Genomic DNA, 25,466 nt, shown 5'->3' with positions numbered 1-25,466 from the left:
CTTGATTGGCCCGCGCTCCCCGCCCTAGCGCTTATGGGGACTGTAGTCCCGCCGCGCCTCGCCAGCAGGGCCTGTCGTGCCTTCCGCGCCTTCTGCGCGTGCAGCGCCGGTCGTGGATTGGTCCTCGGCGGCGCCATCACAATCGGTGACAGGATTCGGTGACAAGATTCGTCCCGGTGCCGCGGACGGAGCGCCACGAGCCGGGTATGTGTAGGTGGAGACGTTGGCACACACGTGCCTTGGGTTCGCGGGAAGGTCAAGATCTAAGCTTGACCCAGGCCCTGCTTCCTCGCGCAAGAAGACGCCTTAGTCCTTCAGAATGTATTCATGGAAATAAAGTGCACAGACACGGCGTCGTGGCAATGTGCTTGATAAGAGTTGCTTCAGCTGCGTCCATTTTAGGCTTGGAACCGGGGTATCCGTCTCCTTGGGCCTCGATAACCGCCCTTGACCCCGACGTGGTTTAGGATAACACCTATCTGCACTTCATCCCACTGACTCCAAAACCAACACAACACACTGCTGATGAGGTCGGCTAAGGCATCCTTCCCTGAGTCTCCTTTAGACAACCCACAGTGCCCAAGGCAAAGCCTGGGAGTTGCCCAGCTCCCTCCTGGAACCTGTAAGCAACTCTTATTTCCTACGTTTGGATTTCTTACCTGGTGCACACACACAGCGCCTAATTATGTTCCCAGGCAATACCACTCCTGCTGCTCAAGACATTTGCTACAGGCTACCTAAAGCCAGGATCACACAGGGCATTGCCACTGTTCCTCCTGGTCCACTGTCCTTTGTGTGGTGGTGGTCTGGGGGGGCTGCAGTTGAATTTGGTGGACAGGTCTCCTGAGTGCCTTCAGACTGATGCACAGGTGCACGCGCTCCACTTCTGACAAGGTTGGCACTGTGCTGGACCGGTTTCTGGGCACAGCAGGAGAGGGGCAGACATCCCATGTCAGCTGCAGCCCTTTGGTCATCTACCTGTGTGCTTTCCCATTGTAATCCATGTGGTGGCAGACATTTTGAGTCTGTGCAAATGTCTTGTCATTTTTTTTTAAGTTTAATTTATTTTTATTGGAAAATCAGATATACAGAGAGGAGGAGAGACAGAGAGGAAGATCTTCCATCCGCTGATTCACTCCCCAGGTGATTACAATAGGCTGCGCCTATCCAAAGCCAGGAACCAGTAGCTTCTTCTGGGTCTCCCACATGGATGCACGGTCCCAAGACCTTGGGCCATCTTCGACTGCTTTCCCAGGCCACAAGCAGGGAGCTGGAGGGGAAGCAGGGCTGCTGGGATTAGAACCGAAACCCATGTGGGATCTCAGTATGTGCAAGGTAAGGACTTTAGCCACATTACAAGACCCAGGGTCAAATCCTTGGTATTGTCCTTGACTTCCTGCCCCTCTCCCCTTACCCCTCACTCCATCAGCAAAGGTTACACTCAGGACAAACCTGGCCTAAGAGTTGGCCTGCCCCATCCATCCTCTGGACCCAGTCCTGCCTATTTCCTCCTCCCAGTGTTTTCTCGCTTATACCTAAAACAGGTCACATCCCACTCTGCCAGAGTCAAATAGTCACAGCCTCCCTAGAGGGTCCCCTCTCTCACTCCTCATCACCCCACTCCCCTGCCCAGCTTGGTCCTCTCTGGTGGGCTCTGTATACTCTATGTTTTCTCTTTGATCTGTTGGTCTCCCCCTAGAATTCCAACTGCAGAAAACACTTTGACCATGCCATTGATTCCTGGCCCCAATGGAGGTCTAGTTCAGCCCTACAGCCCAGGTAGCCTGGTGGGCACTGCTCCCTGGATGTACCCTCTCTGGAAGGAGGGCAAGAGACAACTTAGATTGGAAGTAGCTTAGACAGAAGGGGAAGAGCAGAGAGCAAGTTGAGGTGGGACTTGCAGCTGCCAAGGAATATATGGTGGCCCCTTTTAGCATTACATTGCTTAGCAGGGGCCTGGGGACAAAAGGGAGGGATATCTTCCCAGCCTTCCCATTCTACCACAATGAGCAAAGGCTCTGGGCCCTCATGCAGATGCTCCCACTGAGATGTGACCATGGGGGGCCATGCTGACAGGCTCTGCTCACACCTTCCACACTGTTCCCTGAGCAGCAATGGCTGCCCAAATAAATCGCTTCCTCCTTGAATACAGCTTCCTCTCCACCCCTGGCTGGTCAGGAAGCAAAACCCTCTTCCCTCAGGCAATTGTCTGCCCAGGTAAAATTGGCTGGCACTGTAGGATGTCTTTGGCGCAGGTATCATTCACTTGGTAAACTCCTCCTTTATGGCAGACCTTGAGGATCAAATCATAATGATGGGGCCCAGCACGATGGTGCAGTGGTTAAGGTCCTCGCCTTGCACGCCCAGGATCCCATATGGGCGCCGGTTCTAATCCCGGCAGCCCCGCTTCCCATCCAGCTCTCTGCCTGTGGCCTGGAAAAGCAGTTGAGGATGGCCCAAAGCCTTGGGACCCTGCACCCACGTGGGAGACCCGGAAGAGATTCCTGGCTTCGGATTGGCTCAGCTTCAGCTGTTGTGGCCGCCTGGAGAGGGAATCATCAAACGGAAGATCTTCCTCTCTGTATATCCGCCTTTCTAATAAAAATAAAATAAATCTTTAAAAAAAAATCATAATGATGACAGTGCTGAAGATCGCAACACATTTATAGGACTCAACTCTGGACCAAGCACTTGGGGATTATTTGCTTTATTTCCTAAATCTTACCAAAAAGTTACAAGGCAAGTATCACTGTTCTCATTTTACAAATCAGGCAACTGAGGTACAACAAAGGTAAATGACTCATTCAAGGTCACATGGATTATGTCTGGAGAGCTTGGGGTGTGAACCCAGCTCCTCATGCCCCAGTCTTTCTGTGGGAGCAGTGTTGGGGTCCGTGCAGTAGATGTGGGGGACATGAGGGGGTGAAGAGTGTTCCATTGCAGGCAGGGCCGCAAGGAATTTCCCGCTGTTTGGCAGGGCCCGCCTGGCCGATGTCTCTACAACCACCTGAATGCAGCTCCACCTTCTTTTGCATGGACACCAGACCACCCAGTGGAAGAATTCTAATCCATCCTGGCATTTGCTACTGCAAGGTTAACCTTTTGCTCAGCCTGAGCTTGCAGGTCAATATCTTGCAAAAAGGGCCCTTTATCATTCCTACTGTCTTGGCTGTCCCCATTGAACCTATGCTAATCAAGGGACCTGTATTTAGGCTTTCATTCTTTCCTTGATCTTTAAGTTCTCCTTTTCTTTGTGATACAAGATTGAATTGTAGGATAAGAATTGTAGCAGGAACTTCTAGGTACTGGCAGCAGGAACTTCTAGGTAATACTATGGCAGAGTTATCTTTAGAAACACCCACTTGACCATGACGTAAAAAGTCTGAGCCAGAGTTTGACTGATTTTGTATAAATAAAGTGGACAGCTTTTGTGCATCGTCCATTATGATCATGAAGTCCTAGTGGTCCGTCTCTTTCTTTCTTCTTTACGCCTCATCCATGCACCCTTCGCGAGTTCCAAACTCAGCTGGAGCTGGACTCTGGCAGAGCAGGACAGAGCCTTGCGCTTGGGAATTCATGCTGCAGACAGGAAAGACATCACAAGCTTGGTCTGCTGCAGTGGTGTGCGCGGGGGAGAGCAATAGGGCAGCCTAGAGTGAGGAGGCATTGGCTGAGCCTTAAGGGATGAGCAGGGGTTTGCAGGGCACATAAGATTCGCCCCAGAGACACAAAGATGTGGAATTGCAGATGAGTGTGGTCCAAGGTGGGGTGAATTCAAGGCAGCTGGGCATGACGGTGTGTGCCTATGTGCTTGAGTGTGCACACGCATGCTCTTTAGGAGGTGGGAAGGGAGAGCTGTTGTCATTGGATTGGTTCCCAAGTTAATATTGACCAGACCTTCGGGGGTTTATGACTGGTTGAGATCCCCAGACTGGTTACTTGGACAATGTTATAGGGATCAAGTCTTGGGGAAGATAATCAAAGGCTGAGCCAGGCTGAAGCATGGACCAGGCCCTACAGCCTGGCTGAGAGCTCCATGCCACACAGGGATGTACCAGCGGTCCCTTCTGAGGGGTGACTCATCATGGTGTTCGCTTGCAGGCCCCTTCTTACTCCACAGGCTCCCTACAGTCCTGAAAATCTCTGACATAGTCCAAATACTACACAGGTTGACCTGCAGATTCAACACATACTTAAGAATAGCCAAGATCCTAGCCAGTTTGCTTTGCTTTGCTTTGTTTTGTTTCTCCTCTCAGAACTGATCAATGAAGTAGAATTGAGAGCCCAGAAATGAACATATAGCTGGAACTGCACTGATTTCCAACAAATGCCCCAGCAACAAGGGAATTTCCATTCATATTCAGAAGAATAAAGTTGGAGCCTACCTCACAACAGATTTACACTGGCTCCACATGGGTCAAGGACATCATCATCATTATTATTATTATTATTATTATTCTTTTGAAAGAGTCACATAGAGAGAGGGAGAGGTAGGAAGACAGATCTACCCACTGGTTCACTCCCCACATGACCATAATGGCCAGAACTGAGCTAGCCTAAAACCAAGAGCCAAGGAGCTTCATCCAAATCTCGCCCATGAAATAATATAAGATGCTGGGATCACAGGCAACAGCTTTACCTGCTATGGCACGACCCTAACTGTTAGAGTGTATACTTTAATAAACATAGAAGAGAACTGTAGGTATAAATCTTTGTGGACTTGGGGTAGGCAATGATTTCTTAGGTATGACATCAAACCATGCACACACATGAGAGAGAGAGATAAATTAAATTTCACAAAATTTTAAATGTGCTTCCGGGGCTAATACAGCGGTATACATTTCTAAATTCTCTACCTACAGCACTGGCATCCCATATGGGTGCTAGTTCAGGTCCCAGCAAACTACTTCTGATCCAGTTCCCTGCTGATGACATGAGAAACAGCAGAGGACGGCTCAAGTCCTTGGGTCCCTACACCCATGTGGGAGATCTGAAAGAAGTGTTGTGCCAGATGTTGATATCCCCAGAAAATCATCAAGTCTGAAGCCAGTGCTGAGGCATAAAGGTGGTTTATTCAGGTTAGCCTAGGTCTCCCAGCCACATCCCCCAGTCCATCAGGGTTGGGCAGGGGAGGGGCAGCTGCAGCCCAGGCAGAACAGCAGAGCGGAAAAAGAGCAGGAAGACAAAAAGAGGGGCGAGTTTGAACAGCACAGGGTTCTTATTCATTTCAGGACAATTCCATATAATTATACAGTCATGATTGGTCAGTTTTAACTGTTAACGTTCAAAAAGAGCAAGTTGGTAGACTTCTATTGGTGGGTTTGAAGCATGCAACTTCCAAAAGTTGCAAACTGATAAGCTATAGGGTGGTAAATCTTATCAAACACCAGGGGCCTCCTTCCTGAGGAGTGGTCTGCCTAAGTGACCTGCCAGGTGTCCTGCCGGGTGTCACATAGACTATCAGGCCTGGAGTTCACATAGCCCAGAGCCAAGCCACTAAGGCAGAGATCACAAAGGCAGAGATCACAAAGGCAGAGAACACAGGTTCTTCAGATGCTCCAGGATCCTAGCTTCAAATCCACTCAACTCTAGCTGTTGAGACTATCTGAGGGGGTGAACCAATAGATAGAAGATGAGAATCAAGATGGCAGCAAAGGGTACAGACATGTGTGAGATGGTGGAGAATCATTAAATAGGGTGTTCCCTCCTGGACATAGGGAAGAGGCAATGATAGCAGAGTGGTGTTACAGGGAACAGAAAACCCACCAGCCACCCATGAGCTATGCTCTGGACTCTGGTGACAATCAGGCATCCAGCGGTGGCCACAGATCAGCCCTTGCAGCAGCCAGGTGGGAACTTGGGTTCACACAGGGAGCTTGGGAAGTGAAGACAGGCTGGGACTGGCCAATCCTGCTGAATATTTTGGCCCAGCAATGAACGGAAAGGGAGCTGTGGACTCCACAGGGCAGACTGGTGGTGGCTCAGAGCTAACAGCACAGGGATTGAACACTAGAGTAGACATGTTTCCAATTAGTCACACCCGGCTGATCTCATGGGGAGGACAGCACCAGCTTTGTGTCCCGCAGGATCTGTGTGGTCCCAGGATCAGAAAGCCAACAGCCCTGGCTCTTAGGCAGTGCTCTGCCAGCACTGTCTTATGTGTTTAGACAAGATCAGCGCCACCAATAAACCAGTTATCTGTGATGGTGTCTTCCTAACCCAGGACACTGATTGAACATAAAAATTGACTTGTAGACCTATAGGTAATACATCTTAGAAATCTTCACTAAAGAGAAAAATACACCAAACAAGATTGCAATGTCAAAACTTAAAAGAAGAAGCAGAGGCACAATGAATGTTATCAAAGACTCCTCAATAAAGCTTCTACCAGCCTCAGAGTTAACTGAGGAAGACATTGAAAAAATGGAGGACACAGAATTCAGAAAACTTGTTAGTTTCTGACCAACAATGAGAAGCACGTAATACAAGAGTTCAAAGAATTTAAAGAATTTGTTACACAGGAAATGAATCAAATGAAAGCTGACATTTCAGAAGTTAAGAATACAGTGGAGCAAATTAAAAGTACAGTGTACCACCAAAAAAATAGAATGAATGAAGCAGAAGAAGGCATATCAGAATTGGAAGATATTTCCTGTCACCTGGAGGAAACAAACAAAAAGCTGGAAGCAGAGGTAGGCCAAGCTAAAAAAAAAAAGTGCCGAGGAACTAAATGATACAATTAAAAGGCCCGACGTAAGAATTATGGGAGTTTCAGAAGCTGCAGAAAAAGCAACTGAGATTAAAGGAGCATTCAATGAAATAATACATGAAAATTTCCCTAATCTAGATAAAGAATTGGGAAACAACAGCCAGGAAGGGCACAGGACTCCCAACAGAGTTGACAAAAAGTGACCTTCACCAAGACACGTGATAATCAAGCTCTCTTTAGTTGAACATAAGGAAAAAAATCCTGAAATGTACATATGAGGAAAAAACATCAAGTGACCTATAGAGGAAACCCATTAAAACTCACAGCTGACCTCTCAGGGAAAACACTACAGGCCAGGAGAGAATGGAATAACATATTCCAGAACTCTAAAAGGGAAGAAAATGTCAGCCAGAATAACATATCCTGCAAAGCTCTCCTTTGTCTTTGAAATGAAATAAAATTCTTCCACAACAAAGAAAAGCTTCAAGAATTTGTGTCCTCCAGGGCCCAGCAGAGTGGCCTAGCAGCTATAGTCCTTGCCTTAAACACGCCAGGATCCCATATGGGCGCCGGTTTTAATCCCAGCAGCTTCACTTCCCATCCAGCTCCCTGCTTGTGGCCTGGGAAAGTAGTCAAGGACAGCCCAAAGCCTTGGGACCCTGCACCCGTGTGGGATACCCAGAAGAGACTCTGTGCTCCTGGCTTCGGATTGGCACAGTACTGACTGTTGCGGTCACTTGGGGAGTGAATCATCGGAAGGAAGATCTTCCTCCCTGTCTCTCCTCCTCTCTGTATATCTGACTTTGTAATAAAAATAAATAAATCTTAAAAAAAAAAAAAGAATCCAAACCTGCCCTAAAGCTAATACTCAAAGATGTACTTGGGAAAGAGAAAAGGTATAGCAGCTACCAAAACCAAAAGCAAATGTGCAGAACATCCCACTGAAAGACTAACAGAAGACTCAATCAAAGAACCACACATTACTAAATGACAGAACCAAACTGCCACCTATCCATGTTAACACTGAATGTAAATGGATTAAATTCATCAATGAAATGCCATAGATGAGAGGAATGGATCAAAAAACAAAACCCATCTATCTGCTGCTTACAGGAGACACGTCTCACTAACAAATGTTAGAGGAAACTGAAAGTTAAAGGATGGAAAAAGATATTCCAAGAGAATGGTAAGGAAAACGAGCGAGGGTAGCCATTCTTATATCAGATGATATAGACATTGATGTGAAAAACATTAAAAGAGATGAAGGATACCATATCATGATCAAGGGATCCATTCAGCAAAAAGAGATTACCATAATAAGCATATATGCGTCAAATACCAAGGCATCTAGCTACATAAAACAACCATTAATAGACTTAAAGGGAGAAATAAACTCCAATACAATCATAGTGGGTGACCTTAATAACCTTTTATCATCAATGAACAAAACAAAAAAACTCAGAAACTCAACAAAGAAACCACAGAACTCATCCAAACTCTAGAGCAAATGGACTTAGTTGATATCTGTCAAACCTTTCATGCTACAGATAGAGAATCCACCTTTTTTTCATCAGTACATGGAACCTTCTCCAGAATTGACCATGTTATAAGCCACAAAACAAGCAAGCCTCAGCAAATTTTTAAAAAATCGAAATTATACCATGTATATTCTCAGACCATCATGGAGTGAAGTTAGAAACCAAGAAGTCAAAACAACCAAGAAGTCTTGCAAACACATGGAGACTGAATAATATGTTACTAAATGAGCAGTGGGTTAGAGAGGAAATCAAAGGAGAATTTAAAAATTGCTTGAAACAAATGAAGACATCAAGAAAACATATCAAAATTTGTGGGACACAATCAAGGCAGTGTTAAGAGGAAAGTTCATCTCAATCAATGCTTATGTTAAGAAATTAGAAAGGCATCAAGTTAATCAGCTAAGCTTACATTTGAAGGAACTAGAAAAACAACAGCAAAGCAATTCCAAGATTACTAGGCAAAAAAGAATTCATCAAAAGAAAAGAGGAAATAACCCAAATAGAGACCAAGAAACTGTACATAAGCTCAATGAATTAAAGAGCTGTTTGTTTGAGAAAATCTACAAAATAGATTCCCCAGTAGCCCAACTGATCAAAAAAATGAGGGAGAAGATACACATCAATAGCATCAGAGACAAGCAAAGAAACATAACAATGCAACAACAGATACCTCAGATATAACTGAGAATTGTTAGGAACTATTACAAGCAACTATGTGAACAAATCAGAAGACCTAGAAGAGATGGATAGATTTTTGGACACATACAATCCACCAAAATTGAATCAAGAAGCAAATAGCAATCTAAATAGACGTATAACATGCAATGAGATTGAATCAATGATTAAAGCTCTCCCAACCAAGAAAAGTCCTGGACCAGATGGCTTCACTGCTGAATTCTACCAAGCATTTCAAGAAGAACTTGCCCCAATCCTCCACAAGCTTTTCCAAACAATAGAAAGAGAGGCAATCCTTCCAAATTCTTTTTATGAAACCAATACCACTTAATACCAAAGCCAGATAGAGGAAACAACAGAAAAAGAGAACTACAGACTGATATCCTTGATGAACACAGACACGAAGAACCTCAACAAAACACTAGCCAACAGGATCCAACAGTACATCAGGCAGATCATTACCCAAACCAGCTGGGATTCATTCCAGGCATGCAGGGATGGCTCAACATCCGCAAATCAATAAATGTGATACATCACACAATAAAATGAAAAATAAAAACCATATGATCATCTCAATAGATGCAAAGAATTTGATAAAATCCAACATTTGATAAAATCCAACACGACTTAATGCTGAAAACCTTAAGCAAGATAAGCATAGAAGGAAATTTTACAACACAATCAAAGCAATTTATAAAAAATCTAATGCCAGCATCATTCTAAATGGGGAAAGATTGGAAGCCTTTCCACTAAAATCTGGAACTAGATAGGGATGTCTGCTGTCACTGCTACTTTTCAATATAGTATTGGAAGTCCTTGCAAGAGCTACTAAGCAAGAAAAAGGAATCCAAATTGGAAACGAGGAACTGAAATTATCCCTATTTGCAGATGACATGATACTCTACATAGGAGAACCAAAAAACTCAATCAAGACACTACTAGAACTCATAAGAGACTTTGGCAGGGTAACAGGATACAAAATTGATGAACACAAATAATTCCATGGCTGAGAAAGAAACTGTAAGTACAGACCCTTTTCAAATAGTGAGGAGGAATTTTAAATACCTAGGAATTAAGGTAATTAAATATGTTAAAGAACTCTATCATCAAAACTATAAAACATTGAAAAAAGAAATAGAAGAAGATGGGCCCGGCGCGGTGGCGCAAGTGGTTAAGTCCTCGCCTTGCACGCCCGGGATCCCATATGGGCGCCGGTTCTAATCCCGGCAGCCCCGCTTCCCTTCCAGCTCCCTGCCTGTGGCCTGGGAAAGCAGTCGAGGACGGCCCAAAGCTTTGGGAACCTGCACCCGCGTGGGAGACCCGGAAGAGGCTCCTGGCTTCGGATCGGCATAGTATCGGCCCGTTGCGCTCACTTGGGGAGTGAATCATCGGATGGAGGATCTTCCTCTCTGTATCTCCTCTCTGTATATCCGCCTTTCCAATAAAAAATAATAAAAATAAATCTTTAAAAAAAAAAAAAAAAAGAAATAGAAGAAGATATTGAAAAATGGAGAAACTTACCATGTTTCTGGATTGGCAGGATCAACATCATCAAAATGTCCATATTACTAAAAGTAATATACAGGCTCTATGCAATCCCAGTCAAAATCCCAACATCGGACCTGGCAGCGTGGCCTAGCAGCTGAAGTTCTCACCTTGAACGCACCAGGAGCCCATATGGGTGCCAGTTCTAGTCCCGGCAGCTCCACTTCCCATCCAGCTCCCTGTTTGTGGCCTGGGAAAGCAGTCAAGGATGGTCCAATGCCTTGGGACCCTGCATCCACATGGGAAACCTGGAGGAGGTTCCTGGCTCCTAGCTTCAGATTGGTGCAGCACTGGCCACTGCGGTCGTTTGGGGAGTTAATCATCAGATGGAAGATCTTCCTCCACTGTCTCTCTTCCTCTCTGTATATCTGACTTTGCAATTAATAAATAAGTAAATCTTTTTTTTTAATTCTAACATCATTCTTCACAGAAATAGAGATGATACAAAAGTTCATCTGGAAACACAAGAGGCCACAAATAGCCGAAGCTAACCTGAAAAGTAGAAATCAAGCTGGAGGAATCACAATTCCAGACCTCAAGACATAATACAGAGAAGTGGTTACCAAAACAGTCTGGTACTGGTACAGAAACAGAGAAGAAGATCAGTGGAACAGAATAGAAATGCCAGAAGGGAGCCCGCACATATATAGACAACTAATCTTTGACAAGAAAACTGAAAACAAGCCAGGGGAAAAGCCTGGTCTATTCAACAAATGATGTTGGGACAACTGGATAGCAGCGTGCAGAATTAAGAAGCAAGACCCACACCTGTCACAGTATAAAAAAATCAGCCCTAATTGGATCAAGGACCTAAATCTACACCCAGAATCCATCAAACTATTAAAGGAAAACATAGGAAGCACACTCCAAGGTCTAAGAACAGGGAAAGACTTCTTAGAAAAGATGCCAAAAGCACAGGCAAACAAAGCCAAAATGAACAAATGGGACTACATCAAACTAAAATACTTCTGTATAACAAAGAAAACAACAAAGTGAAGAAGCAACCAACAGAATAGGAAAAAATTTTTGCATACTACACAAGTGATAGGGGAATAATACCCAGGATTTTTTTTAATATCCAGAATTTGTAAAGAGCTTCAGAAACACAGTGACAGTAAAAAAGAAAAAAAAAAACCTGAAAAATGGGCAAAGGAAATTCACAGACATTTTCAAAAGAACAGCTCCAAATGGCTAATAGACATATGGAAAGATGCTCAGGCTCCCTAGCCATCAGGGAGATACAAATGAAAACCACATTGAGGTACCACCCAACTTCAGTGAGACTGGCCTATACTCAGAACTCAACTAACAACACCTGCTGTGTGGATGTGGGGAGAAAAGTGCCCTTCTTCACTGCTGGTAGGAGTTCAGGATAGTACAACCACTGTGGAAAGAAGTATGGAGTGCTTAGAGAATTGCAAATAAACCTACCATATGATCCAGCTATCCCGCTCCTAGGAATATACCCAAAAGAAATGAAAACTACGTGTGAGAAGGGGAATCTGTAACCCTATATTTACAACAGCACAATCTACAATAGCGAACACATGGAAACAAGCCAGATGCCCATCCAAAGAGGAGTGGCTAGAGAAGCTGTGGTACATCTACTACATGGAATATTATATATCCATTAAAAAGAATGAAATTATACAATTTGCAAATAGATGGTCCCAATTAGAGACCATTATGCTCAGTGAAATAAGTCAATCATTAAGAAATATATACCGTATGTTTTGTCTAATGTAAGGAATCCATCATGCAAATTGGGATGTATGGCGGTGGAGTAATGAAGACTACTATATCCAGAAGTGAAGACACAATGCAGCATGCATCTCTGCTTGTTGCATGGACTTGTCACATGGACTCCCAACAAAAGTGACATATCTAAACAATGGGATGATGGACTGTCTGACATTGTCTGTACCAGTATTGTCAGGGCACACTTAAATAGCAGACTGATGGAATTGTAACTCCTTGTGGAGAATGTGACATTAGGGAAAAATTAACTGGGGGGGGGGCAGAAAATGCGCGGAGGGGAATCCCAGACTATACAAAATTGTATGATACTGGCAAAAGATACAAACAGCCGAGCAAACTGGCTCCCTTAGGGGAGGGAGGCTCCGCAGGCTTTCAGGATGACACAATCCTGGAGGCCAGGTTTTTTGATCCACAGGGGTATCTGTAGCAAGGAGGCCCAGGCACAAGAACCTCAGGCTCTGCCTCACTGAGATCCAAATGCCTGAGCTGAAATAGTAACTATAAAGTGGGGGCAGCACTTGACCTACTGGGTAAGCTGTCCACATGACACTCCGGAGTATCTGGATTCCAGTCCCTGCTCCACTGCCAAATCCAGCTTCCCGCTTTGGCACATCCTGAGGCAGCCACCCATGGGTTAAGAAGCTGTGAAAGACCAATGCCAAGGCCACAGATGCCCAGATTTACACCACATTCCTTTTAGCCTCTCATGGAACTGAGCCAGCACCAAGTTTTACCTGATCCAGAGCCAACCCAGCACATATCACGATTGTGTCCTCCCTTCTGCCTTCCAGACTTCAAGCAATCACATTCTACTGGCAGAATCTGTGTTAATTGATCAGCGCCTAAGACAGTTCTCTGGGAAATGAGCCTTTAAGCCTTTTCAACACAGGGAATGAGGGTGTGAATGCAGAAATGGACTGTGAGTAAAAATAGACAATGTATAGCATTTCAATGATGGAAGTCTTGCAATTAAAAAAAATCCTATTTGGAGGGTTATTTATTTTCTTAGTTTTTATAATGATTACAAGATTGACGAAGGTGGGGAGAACTGAGGATTAGGGAAAAGTGAGTGAAATCATTGTTTCCTAATTCTCCATTTCTTCTTGTCTCTGGGGGAAGGGAAGAGATGAAAGGGGGAAGCCACACCCAGGTCTCCCAATGTACCAGTACTCAAGAATAGGGAAATGCCACTCAATATCAACCCAGGGTCCCGCATGTTCTGAGGGTTCTGACCAAATGGTTTGAATAGTTCTGAAATGTTATTGATTTCACAGATCCAAGGGTGAGACAATTCTCACATTGTCCATTGGCTGCCATAGTCAACCTCAAGTCAACTTCAAGTCTACTCACCCAGATTTTTGCTGTCGTCGTTTGCTTGGGCAATTGTTCAATTTGCTCTGTTTTCCTTCCTCTGCGACGGTACCAAACGGACTGCCTTATTCTCCATGTGCATCAGGCTCTGCGTCCATTACTATACCTTTTTCACTCATGGACAGGCCCACGGACCATGGACAGGTGACATGAGCCGCGCTGGATCCTCCACCCCTGGGTCTCATGATTCCAACACCCACCTCAAGGTGACCCAAGCCCCGCCACATCATCTGCCCCTGGAGCTCACAAACCCAGCACCCGTTGACCCTAGGCTGGCATGACTCACCTCATCTCAGCATCTGCCATCGTGTTACCCCAGTGTGAACTGGCTGGCGTTGCATCCTGACCTGGCCTCTCCTGCACCCTGTCCTGGTTCTCAGATCTGCCTGTGGATGTTACAAACTGGCCCAGCCCTGACTGGATGTTACGAACTGTCTCCAGATCTGACGCACACATAGGGTGGCGGGTATTGTAACCCAGCATAGTCGGGGCTGCTCCTTTACTTGGTCCTTGTGCTCACCTGCATGGACTGTGTCTCTACAAAGGAATTTCCCAGTCTCCTCTGTTGGGTCTCCTCAAAGTGGCAGATCTTGGCCACAACAGAGGGTCCTTGGCCCAGGTTGATTTTGTCTACCTCTTGTCCTACCAGGGACAGTGCCCTTGTTCAACCAGTCCATATCCATTTTGGTTCTTACTGTTGGGTGTTGCAGCCCAACCAGACACAGCTGCCTAGACACAGCTTTCACTTGACTCAGTGGGAGTCAAGCCAGCTCTACACCCACCCTGGCACTCATGAGTTCCAGTGGGTGCTGGAGTGTAGCCCAGTCTGTCGCTCCCCAGACTCAGTCCGCACCCGTGCTGAGGGAGGTTATAGCCATGTCCAGTCAAGTGGGATTTGTATTTCCACAGGATTGGGCCCACAAACCCCCATAGCGTCTACCCCCGGACCTTGTTTCCTCGCATACTGATTAGTGTCATGGCCCTGCCTAAAGTGACCTACCCCCTCCTTTTGTTTTTTAAGGTTTATTTATTTTTATTGGAAAGGCATATATACAGAGAGGAGGAGAGACAGAGAGGAAGATCTTCCATCTGATGGTTCACTCCCCAAGCGGCCATAACAGCTGGAGCTGAGCCAATCTGAAGCCAGGAGCCAGGAGTTTCTTCCAGGTCTTCCATATGGGTGCAGGGTCCCAAGGCTTTGGGCCGTCCTCGACTGCTTCCCCGGGCCACAGGTAGGGAGCTGTATGGGAAGCAGGGCTGCCAGGATTACAACTAGTGCCCATATGGGATCCCAGGCATGCAAGGCAAGGACCTTAACCACTACGCTATCGTGCCGGGCCCCTGTCCCCTCTTTTGACACTCAGTCAGGTCCTGTGGTCCAGCCCTGCCAGACAGGTGTCCAGCCCTGGCTTTCATGTGGGTTGGCATGTGGTGGTCAGCAATGTTCCATGCTAACAAGCCCAACTCAGGTTTCCCATGTGGGCTAATGCATCAGTCTGACCCATGCCAGTCTTCTGGTCTCAGTCTCCTTACTTACTTGCAAGTACAGTGGCCCTGTTGTTAGGAGTCCCTCAAGAGTCATTCCTTACCTACAAATACAGTGTCCCCAGGTAGTAATTCCTCACTCCCAAGCCCCCAGAGCTCGTTGCCAGGTGGCCAGTGCACCAATGGCGCCGTTGGCGCACTGGCTGCCTTAGCCAGGATGGCACCAGCCACTTTTCAGTACCTGGCATTTTAAATTTTCGGCTCAGAAGCTAGGCTACGTCCTCCACTCTAGGCAAAAGCAGCCTGTGGGGTGGGTGGTCCCATTCGGGTGCCCAGCCAGAGCCAAGATGGTGCCTGGAGGATTTTTTTTAAAGATGTGTTTATTAATTATTTGAATGACAGAGTGAGAGGGAGAGACAGAGAGAGCTCTTCCCATCTGCTGGATAACTTCCCAGGTGGCCCAAATAGCTACATCTGGGCCAAGCCAAAGCAAGGAGCTAGGAACTCCAGAAGCGACAGGCCCCAAGCACTTGGACCATCTTCTGCTGCCTTTCCAGGTGCATAGTGGGAAGTTGGATTGGAAGTGGAGCAGCCAGGACTTGAAATTGTACTCCTATATGGGATGCCATTGTCACAAACAGTAGTCTAACTGTGCCACACGGGAGTCTTGTATTTGTAGTTTTGACATGATGTATTTAGCAGATTTGCGAATTCCCAACCCGTAAGGCATCTGTGAATCTGCAGAAAATTATCATAATCATAAAAAAACAAAAACAAAGCCAAGCAATTCATCTGTTTTGGTGTACGGGAAATTTTCCACACAGATACATCAAACTGAGAAGTGTTTATTCACAAAAACACCAGAAGTCTATGATGCTCTTGCCCAGGGACCCCACCAACACCTCTCAACACTGCTGGTTCAGTGACTGAGGAACAGGTTAAGAAAACTGTTGTCTTTACCCACTGACAGGAGGATCACATTTAAGTGTCAAGACTAGAAGTTGCATCACCCATTGGTTCCAGTAGAAGGCGGGGCTGAAAACAGAACCAACCCAGCAATTGCAACTACCAGCTGACCGGGTGATGGACTATGCTGGGCCCTGTGCTTGCTGGTGCATATGAGTATCTGGCCTGGGAACACCTCAGACGAAGTTTCTTTGGGGATCTCCCCAACTGAAATGCCAGACTCAGAACCCTAACCATGAAGGGACAGAAGATGGAACAAGTTAATCAACCACCTCAGCTATAGGTTGTCAACAAAATACCGGGCAAATAGAGACTCTATGATGGACAATGTCAATTCATGGATTTTTCAACAACCTCATTGTGTTTGGAGAGGCAAGATTGGCAGCAATTTCAAAAGTGGTGACCTATTGAAACCACCTCAACGAGTATCTCAGAGCATGACCCACATGCGGGACTTGGGGTGGGTGGGAAATCAGGTGGGGCTTCTCCCTCAATATCCCCCTCTACCTCAGATATATGAAGGAAACAATATGGAAATAATAGTCTTACCCACTTTCCTGTAGCCCTTGACCCTTTATGCACAAATTAACCATGTAAAGATTGTTAAAATAAAATATATATATATAAAAAATTAAAAAAAAAAAAAGACTAGAAGTTGATCTCAGTGACAAGTAGTCAGGGAAGACCAGTGGTTCCACCAATCTGAGGTCAAACTCATTTAGAATAAGAAACAGACCCAATGGGGACTGCCTGGGATGCAAGACAGCTGCCGGGGGTGTGATAAACTCTCAACTGTTGCAGGTTGACCCGAGGTGGTTAAGACTGAAAAGCATCATCCACAGCCTCTGGCCAGCGGAGCATGACCATACATGCAGAGTAGAGCAAGGGATCGCAGTGGGACACAAGCGCCAGAGTAATGGGAAATGGTCGCAGGCTAGACTGGATGTTCCTCTGCCCAAACATGGCCTGGGTGTCTCTGAGAATCATCTGATCAACCTTCAGTTAAGGGAACACCTCAGAAAGCAAGCCTTAATTGTGGAAATGAGAATAAAGTGCTATACAACGTTTGGGAGACAAGTCCAGCAACATACAACAGCCACAGTAATGTTGAGTAGAGGTGAGCTGGAATCCAAATGTCTCATTACACGGAGACTGACACCCAGAAAAAGGAAAATCAATCGTAATGGCATTTGGCTGTCCCCAGATACTGGGTTTTGCATAGAAAACTTCCAAAACATGTATTACGTATAAGTTCAAAGGACTAAATAAGCCCATTTTAAAGAACTAACAGGAGGTATTACAGCAGTGAATCAACAGATAGAGAACCTCAATAAAAAATAAAATTGATACAAAAGAACCACAATGGAAATTTCAAGTCTGGAATTGGGAAACCCAGTAACAAAGCAAGCACTAATGGTATCAAAGAAAAAATTCACAAGTCACAATGCACAACCACACACTTAAAGATAAGCCAATTAAAAAATCATTTAGTCTGGAAACAAAGAGGAAAATGAGCCTGAAAAAGAATAGAAACAGCATTAGGCACCTAGCATTGCCAAATGCATCCAGGTTAACGCAATGATGTTCAAAGGAGAAGACAAAGGGACTGAAGACAAGGAACAAAACATCAGACATTTGGGAAAATCCAAAGCTCTCTGGTGCCTCTTTTTATGAGGTGCTTGTCCCATCATGAGGACCCTTTTCTCATGACTTCATACGAACCTAATAATCCTGCGAAGGCCCCCAGTGGCACACACAATCACACACATGGGTAAGCTAGACAGGGACTGGAGACGAAGTTTGACTACAACATCTGGATACGGGACCCTGACGGCCTGCAACTCCAATACCTGTTGGGGAGGTGTTGGTAGGATTACTGTTAGATGAGAAAGCTATGGGAAGCAATGCTAAGTGTACAGATGGGATTGAAGAACCTAGGCGTTTTCTGCCTTTTGTGATTCTGCCTTAATGGCTTGGCTGGGGGCTGTGTGAACCTCAGGCCTGATAGTCTACGTGACACCCAGCAGGACACCTGGCAGGTCACGTAGGCAGACCACTCCTCAGGAAGGAGGTACCTTGTGTTTGATAAGATTCACAGCCCAATAGCTTATCAATTTGTACTTTTTAAAAGTTGCTTGTTTCAAACCCGCCAATAGAAGCCTGCTAAGTCATGACTGCATAATTAATAGCCTGAAATGTATAAGAACTGGGGGGCTTGGGCTCTCGGGCCCCTTCCCTTGGCTCTTCTGGCTGGCGCTTGTTTTGTCCTCCTTGCAGCCTCTGCTGCAGCTGCCCCTCCCCCGCCCAGCCATGCTGGGCTGGGGGAGGTGGCTGGGAGACCTAGGCTAACCTGGATAAATCACCTTTTTGCCTCAGCACCGACTTCAGACTTGATGATTATCTGGGGGTTTCAAAAAACCGGCACAACAGGATCAAAGTGAACGTGTAGAGGGCTACTGAAACACTTGAATGGAGTTTATGTGAAATGGCTGTGCCTCTCATGCTCAAATAGGATGGATATTATTCCTGCTTGGGGAACACCCCTCCACTAGCTTTGCAGGACACACAGAAGTTTGTTCTTATTAGTATTAGCCAGACACACCAATGGGAACTCACAGAATTGCCGGAGTCTGGAAAAGTTCTTAATTTGGTGGGGGATGGGGGGATCCCAGGTGTACGAAATTGTACCACATAATTCAAAAATTCAAAATAAAAATATGTATTTTTTTAAAAGTTCTTAATTTGAGACAGTACAGAATCCCCAGCAGGCAAAGGGATGATGTTATCTCTAATTAAATAACGATATGTTAGAAGCTTGAATCCTGGTACTAACAAATTCTTTGTACAACAATATACATTTTGACCCACAAACTAGGCAAACAGCTCACATGGTGTGTCCACAGATTGGAGCGTGGGCAAAGGCCCACGTGTGCCACCTAGTGGTGACCTGGAATTTGAGTTCAGGAAATGTGCAGATGTGGTGGTAGGGCAGACAGACCCTGTGGGCAAAAGGATCACTAATTCGCAACTGAGCATCAGTTGAAATTGCCCTTGTGATCAAATGACACACAACACATCCACAGTGTCCTGGAGGATGGCAGAGACTTGCTGCAGTAAGGAAGGCAGCACCCAGAGGCACCTCCATGACAGTATGGAAGTGATTCACACAGGAACCCGTCTAAGGGGTGGAGCGGGGTGGCTTGTTAGAAGCGTTCACTGTATTCACAAGCAGCTCTCCTCTTTTCCCTTGGGCCACCTTGGGAACCAACTGAGGAGCTGTCAGATCTGTGACCGCATGAGAATCATGTCTGATGACCAGCTCTCAATGGATGACAAAGATCTGTTTGCTTTATAGATGGCAATTTCAAGGTAAACAGGCAACACCCAAACCCAAAGGGTACCACCCTGAAGTGACCGAAAGAAAAACTGTGAGAAAGGTGACAACAGCCAGCCCAGGGGAATGAACTCACGCTTTGTCCCTTGCTGAAAAGGAACCGAACAATGAGAAGAGACCTTTCATGTGGATTTTTACTGATTCATGTGCACATGACCTGGCCACATGATCATGAGATGGGTGGTGGCAAACTGGGTTAATAGAGCCATGCCCTATGGGGCGTGGGACATGGAAACCACCAAGGAAACTTACAGAGCACGTTACCCTGGGCTCAGCAAAGCCCTTGTGAACAGCCGTCTCCAGGGTGAGCGACTGGCTCCAGGATGTGGTTCCCTGGGTCCTACAGATGAGCAGACACGGGGAGAAGTGCCGCTGTGCAGAGAAGGGCTGCCCACCAGCAAAGCCTCCTGTGTCTGACAGCAGAGACAGCTGGCTAGAGGATGCTCTTTTACGTGCCAACTTCTTTTTTTCTTTTTCTTTTAAGATGGAAAGCCAGAGTAACAGAGACATCTCTTCCAAGCACTGGTTCACTCCTCAGATGGTCTCTATGGCCAGGGCTGGGTGAATCTTCCAGATCCCACACGGGTAGCAGTGGCTACTGACGTATGGCACTAGCAGGAGCTGGAGCAGAAGAGGAACAGCTAGGATTAGAACTAGCATTCATCTGGGCTGAGAAGTGAAACTCTATATCCAATTCACTTCCAGGGAAAGGGACTTTGCCACACTCTTGGGAGAGAAGAATCTTGAAGAAGCCCTGGCCAGACTGAGCGATCACCTTTAGACACAGCTCATAATAATACTCTCCCACTTTTAAATACGTTTTACCCAGATTACTGCAGAAGGCCAGGACATCATGCCACAGCCCTGTCCACCCTAACGAAAATAAGCCATTTAAAAGCAACTGCAGCTTCCTCCCCAGGGGCCCCAATTCCCTCGCACTTCAGGAATAGAATTTCTTTTCATGGGAATGTGGCCAAAGAATTTTTTTTTTTTGAATGGCAGTCAGCTCCATGTCTCTACCCATGCCCTTTCTTGACACTAAGAACTGGGCAGTTCCTGTGTGTATATATATATACACACAATATACACACACAGAATAATCTAAGTCAGTGGGACACAGGTCAGAATCACTGCCCACCTGTATAAGATGACTTGGCGTCCACCTGGCAGGACCTCTGAGTCTCCTGGCTCACTTTCTGCCTGCGTGTTCATTCAAGTTCGGAAACAGCGCATAAGCTCCTCTACTACTTAACACATCTTACACGGGTTCCTCTGAAAGGAAGACCTTGTGGGAAAAAAAACAAAACATGAATGTTGCCAAGAGCCAAAGTGCAACCTGTGCAGTAGCACCAACGAAGCATACAACAAACTGGGAAGAAAGCGCTCCTGGGCACAATGGCACCTGTCAAAAGACTCTACCACACTAAGAGATCATTGCAATCATCTCAAAACTCATTTCTGCACGGACACCTGCCAAGGAGATCTCTGCTTGAACTCAACTGATGCCACCTGTGACCAAAAGTTACTGTTTCAAAACTCCTGATAGAATCCTCCTCATTTTTTTAAAAAAAGGTTTATTTATTATTTGAAAGTCAAATTTACAGAGAGAAAGCTCTTCCACATGCTGGTTCATTCCCCCAAGTGGCCGCAAACAGTTGGAGCAAAGCCAATGTGAAGCCAGGAGCCGGGAGCTTCCTCCAGGTTTCCCATGTGGCAGCAGGGTGCTGAAGCTTTGGGCCCCTACTGCTTCTCCAGGCCACAAACAGGGAGCTGTATGGGAAGTGGGGCAGTCAGGACACAAACTGGTGCCCATATGGGTTCCCAGTGCATTTAAGATGAGGATTTAGCTGTTAGGCTACCGCACCTGGCCCAGAATCCTCCTCATTCTTTTTTTTTTTTTTTAAGATTTATTTATTTTTATTGGAAAATCAGATTTACACAGAGAGACAAAGATCTTGCATCTGCTAATTAACTCTTCAAGTAGCTGCACCGGCCAGAGTTGAGCATCTTCTGGGTCTCCCACGTGGGTGCAGTGTCCCAAGGCTTTGGCCCATCTTCTGCTGCTTTCCCAGGCCACAAGCAAGGGGCTGGATGGGAAGTGGGGCAGCTGGGACACAAACTGGTATGCACATAGGATCCCTGAGCACACAGGAACTTTAACTACTAGGCTACCATGCTGAGTCCCCTCCTCATTCTTTTTTTTTTTTTTTTAACGAGCCAAATGTTTATTTATCCATTTCTTGCATTTGAAGTATTCTTCAATGACGTCTTTGGCTTGAAATTCTTTGCCATAGTCCTTAACGACTACGCAACTGCAGCCAACCACTTCGCGGAGTTTCCCCTCTCGGTCAATTTTACAGAGGCTCACCCATTCCCCAAGTTTCTTGTTGCCGTCAATCTTAATGAGGTTGATCTGGTGTTCAGCACGCAGGGCCTCCACCAACTTGACATACGTGGGCTCATCACAGTTGGACGGCAGCACACAGGAGGTGGGCTAGGCGCTTGTCTAAGGCTTTGGCAGCTTCACGGATGCCACGCGCGAGGCCGCTATGGATGAGGGCGGTCTTGAGCACCTCTTGCAGAGCAGTATTCACGTCCATTACACCTCCAACAGCGATGCCTTCCTCGGCCATGGCGGTGGGTTACGAGTGAAGCCGAATCTTGAATGCACTCCGGCCTCGCCTCCGCGCAGTTCGGTGGCAGCGTCAGGAAAGAGCCCCTCCTTATTCTTAAAGATGTTGTAGGGCATGAGTTAAACTGCTGCCTGTGGCACCAGTGTCCCAGGTCAAAATGTCAACTTAGGTCGCAGCTGCCCTTTGTCCTGTCGAGCCCGCTGCTAATGCAGCTGGGAAAGCAGCAGAAGATGGCCCAAGGGCTTGGGCCCTGCACCCATGTGGCAGGTCAGGATGGAGTTCCAGTCTGTTGGTTTTGGCCTCGTCCAGCTCCAGCTGTGGTAGCCATTTGGGATGATGAATCAGTAAGTGGAAGACCTTTTTCTCTGTCTTCATTCTGCTTCCCTTTGTCAACTTTGCCTTGGAAATAAATCTTTAAAAGCAAAGCAAAGGTGAAAGGGTTCATTGTAAAGGTGACTGTGGAATCTCCCAAGAGACACCTGCATCCTGTTAGGAGAAAAAGCTCCTGCTTCCTGAAACACCAGGAGGCAGAGAGGAGATAGGGAGAATCTTGGAGTTTGGAGATTTACAGAAACACACCTATCTTCGAGGCATATTGTCTTATTACTGTCTGCATTGAAGTGATGCGATCAGGGCCCCCAACCCATGCATTGTAAATTCCTATTGCATGCTTTCCGTTTGTGTCACTGTAAGTCCCTAATGACGTACTAGCTCACTGTCACCTTTTGATTCTCTGACAGATACTTACTATAAAAACCCCACGATTATTTTGTTTGAGGTGCTTCTTGCTTATGGCAAGATGTTGCCCTTGAACTAGAAATTAAAATCATTTCACTCGCCTTGGAGTCTCGCTCGGATTCATCGAACTTCAACAACTGGTCCCACTGTGTGGAGCTTCACGAAAGATGGTGAAACTGAAAGGAAATGAGAATGCTCACGGTAAGCAAACTCTGGCGATTTTATTTAAGAAGAGAACATCTAGATAAAGGCAGAGAAACCAAAAGAGAACAGGAACGCTCAAAGTAAGAGAACTTTCGACATCTCACAGATGGAAAATTCTAGTTCAATCCGGGAACAGCATGTAGAACTTCTCCAGGGTTTGCTACAGGGAACTGGAGTCAATGTGATTCTTTGTTTAATTACTAAGCATTGTTATTGGGATGAATCTACTGGTAAAGGTATGTTAAGTTATAAGATATGGAAAGAAATAACGAAAGCTCTCACAAGAGCAAGGCAGCATGGAGAAAAAATTCCTGTGAAAGAACGGACTTGGGGCCCGGCGGCGTGGGCTAGCGGCTAAAGTCCTCGTCTTGAATGCACCGGGATCCCATATGGGTGCCAGTTCTAATCCCGGCAGTTCCACTTCCCATGCAGCTCCCTGCTCGTGGCCTGGGAAAGCAGTCAAGGATGGCCCAAAGCTTTGGGACCCTGCACCCCGCGTGGGATACCCAGAAGAGGTTCCTGAATCCTGGCTTCAGATCGGCTGTTTCGCTCACTTGGGGAGTGAATCATCAGACGGAAGATCTTCCTCTGTGTCTCTCCTCCTCTCTGTATATCTGAGTTTGCAATTAAAATAAATAAATAAATAAATCGTAAAAAAGAAAGAAAGAAAGAATGGACTTTATGTTCACTCACTAGACTTGCAGCCACTGCAGTCAGACTCAGAGGCTTCAGGGAGAAGTGTCCAAAATGGAGCCTTCTTTTCTGAAAAAGGGAAAGTTATGGGGTAAAGTAAAGCCGAACAATAATGGAATATGGACACAGAAGCCAGTGAAAGGTGAAGGTTTGTAGTTTTGTTAATGTGTCCGGTCTGTTCCCTACTTGTCCCTTAGGAATGTTTTATGTTGCTGAGGAAGCTGGACCACGGGTCTTCAGTTGAATGGATGGATTTCACGGTAATGACCATTTTTTTCCTCTCAAGGTTTTGATTCAGACTGTATTATCACGGTGACCCTTCATTTGATAATTTCTAGTGGACCATGCCATCATCAAGCTTGGTAATTAAAAACTCCTTAAGAAATTCTAGGTTGTCTGGCATGATTTTACTTGCACTGACATTGTCTGTACCAACAATGTCGGGGTACACTTAAATAAGAGACTGATAGAATTATGATTCCTTATGAAGAACTACACTATTGTAACAAAAAGGAAATAATCTGATGGAGGTTGGGAGTTTGGTGGGGGGGAATCCCAGCCTATACAAAATTGTACCATATAATTCAAAATTCAAAATAAAAATATATTAAAACTAAAAAAGAAAAAAAGAAATTCCAGGTTGTCTGGCATGATTTTACTTGCACCCTGCAACATTTTGGAGGCCCCAGTCAGAGAGCTTGGCAATCTGGGGAAGGCCACGGTGATGACTGACACGGCCCTAGCAACCAAGCTAGGAAGCCTGGCTCGCATGATTTGCACTGACCTTTACTCAAAGGTACCATCCAATTCATTTCTATTCTGAGTACTCATTCAGGACTCCAGAAGGCTGGATGCTCTTGAGTCAGGGTCCATGAGGGCCCATCAGGTCTCTGAATTGTGTGTAGTGGTCACTTGGCTGGGTTGTGGCACGTAGATAAAACTGCCAATCAGAGCTCTATACTGACAGTTCCCCGGGGATGAATAGGTATTTTACATAAATAAGAGATGTCATTTTCAGTAACATTGTTTGGCTTCAGTGCCTCTTGAAATTGAGCAAGGAATGATCTCCCAATAAAGTTTAGGTTTGTACCATTCTTCCAATTAGAGTTGCGTTAGGAAAATCTCAAAATTGTTTTTTTACTGTCTGTGTTTGCTGGTAAGGGAAATGTTATACTTTTTGTTTATTGTGAACTAGCTTTTTGAGTTTTCTGTAACAAAAAAAAAATATTTTAAAAGGAAAATGTGCTTGTTTGTATGATCCATACGTCATCTTGGTACAATTATTAAGTTCAGATTGGGTAAAAGTAAAAGGCTATTTGGGTTTGTAGGGTAACAGGTGGCTCTTCCTGTTGTTTTATGGTTCCAGCCACAATTGTTTGAGATCTGATTGTGTAAAGCCTTTTCCTAGAATCAATGTATTTGAACATCAACATTTTAATATAGATACTTTCAAATAACTCAAAAAGGCTATAGATTCATATGGAATGCATTCCACCTTTACCAGAGGATTATTAGAACAACTGACTACTCAATACCGCATGATTCCATATGACTGGGACAATTTAGTCAAAATAGTTTTAGAAGGAAATTTGTTTTTATAATTTAGAAATTGATCACAGAATGACACTCAGCTCAGGAAGGAGGAACCACAGCACTGACCCACGCATTGATATCTCCACTGCACAGCCTGAAGGCCAGGGAGAGTTCTTGGGAATCCAGGCCCAACTCCAATATAATGATGAAGCAATCACTCAGGT

General features: G+C 45.5%; 1 pseudogene; it reads right to left on the bottom strand.

Moving 5' to 3' along the window:
• Positions 1 to 24: 24 nt before the first annotated feature.
• On the bottom strand, positions 25 to 22,152 carry LOC121144999 (annotated as a pseudogene).
• Between the last annotated feature and the right edge of the window lie 3,314 nt (positions 22,153 to 25,466).

Source organism: Ochotona curzoniae, unplaced genomic scaffold (assembly GCF_017591425.1).
Source record: "Ochotona curzoniae isolate NIBS_2020 unplaced genomic scaffold, NIBS_Ocur_1.0 scaffold_3208, whole genome shotgun sequence".
Classification (NCBI taxonomy): domain Eukaryota; kingdom Metazoa; phylum Chordata; class Mammalia; order Lagomorpha; family Ochotonidae; genus Ochotona; species Ochotona curzoniae.
Note: the sequence above shows the minus strand (reverse complement) of the source record. Positions and strands in the feature narration are given on the sequence as shown.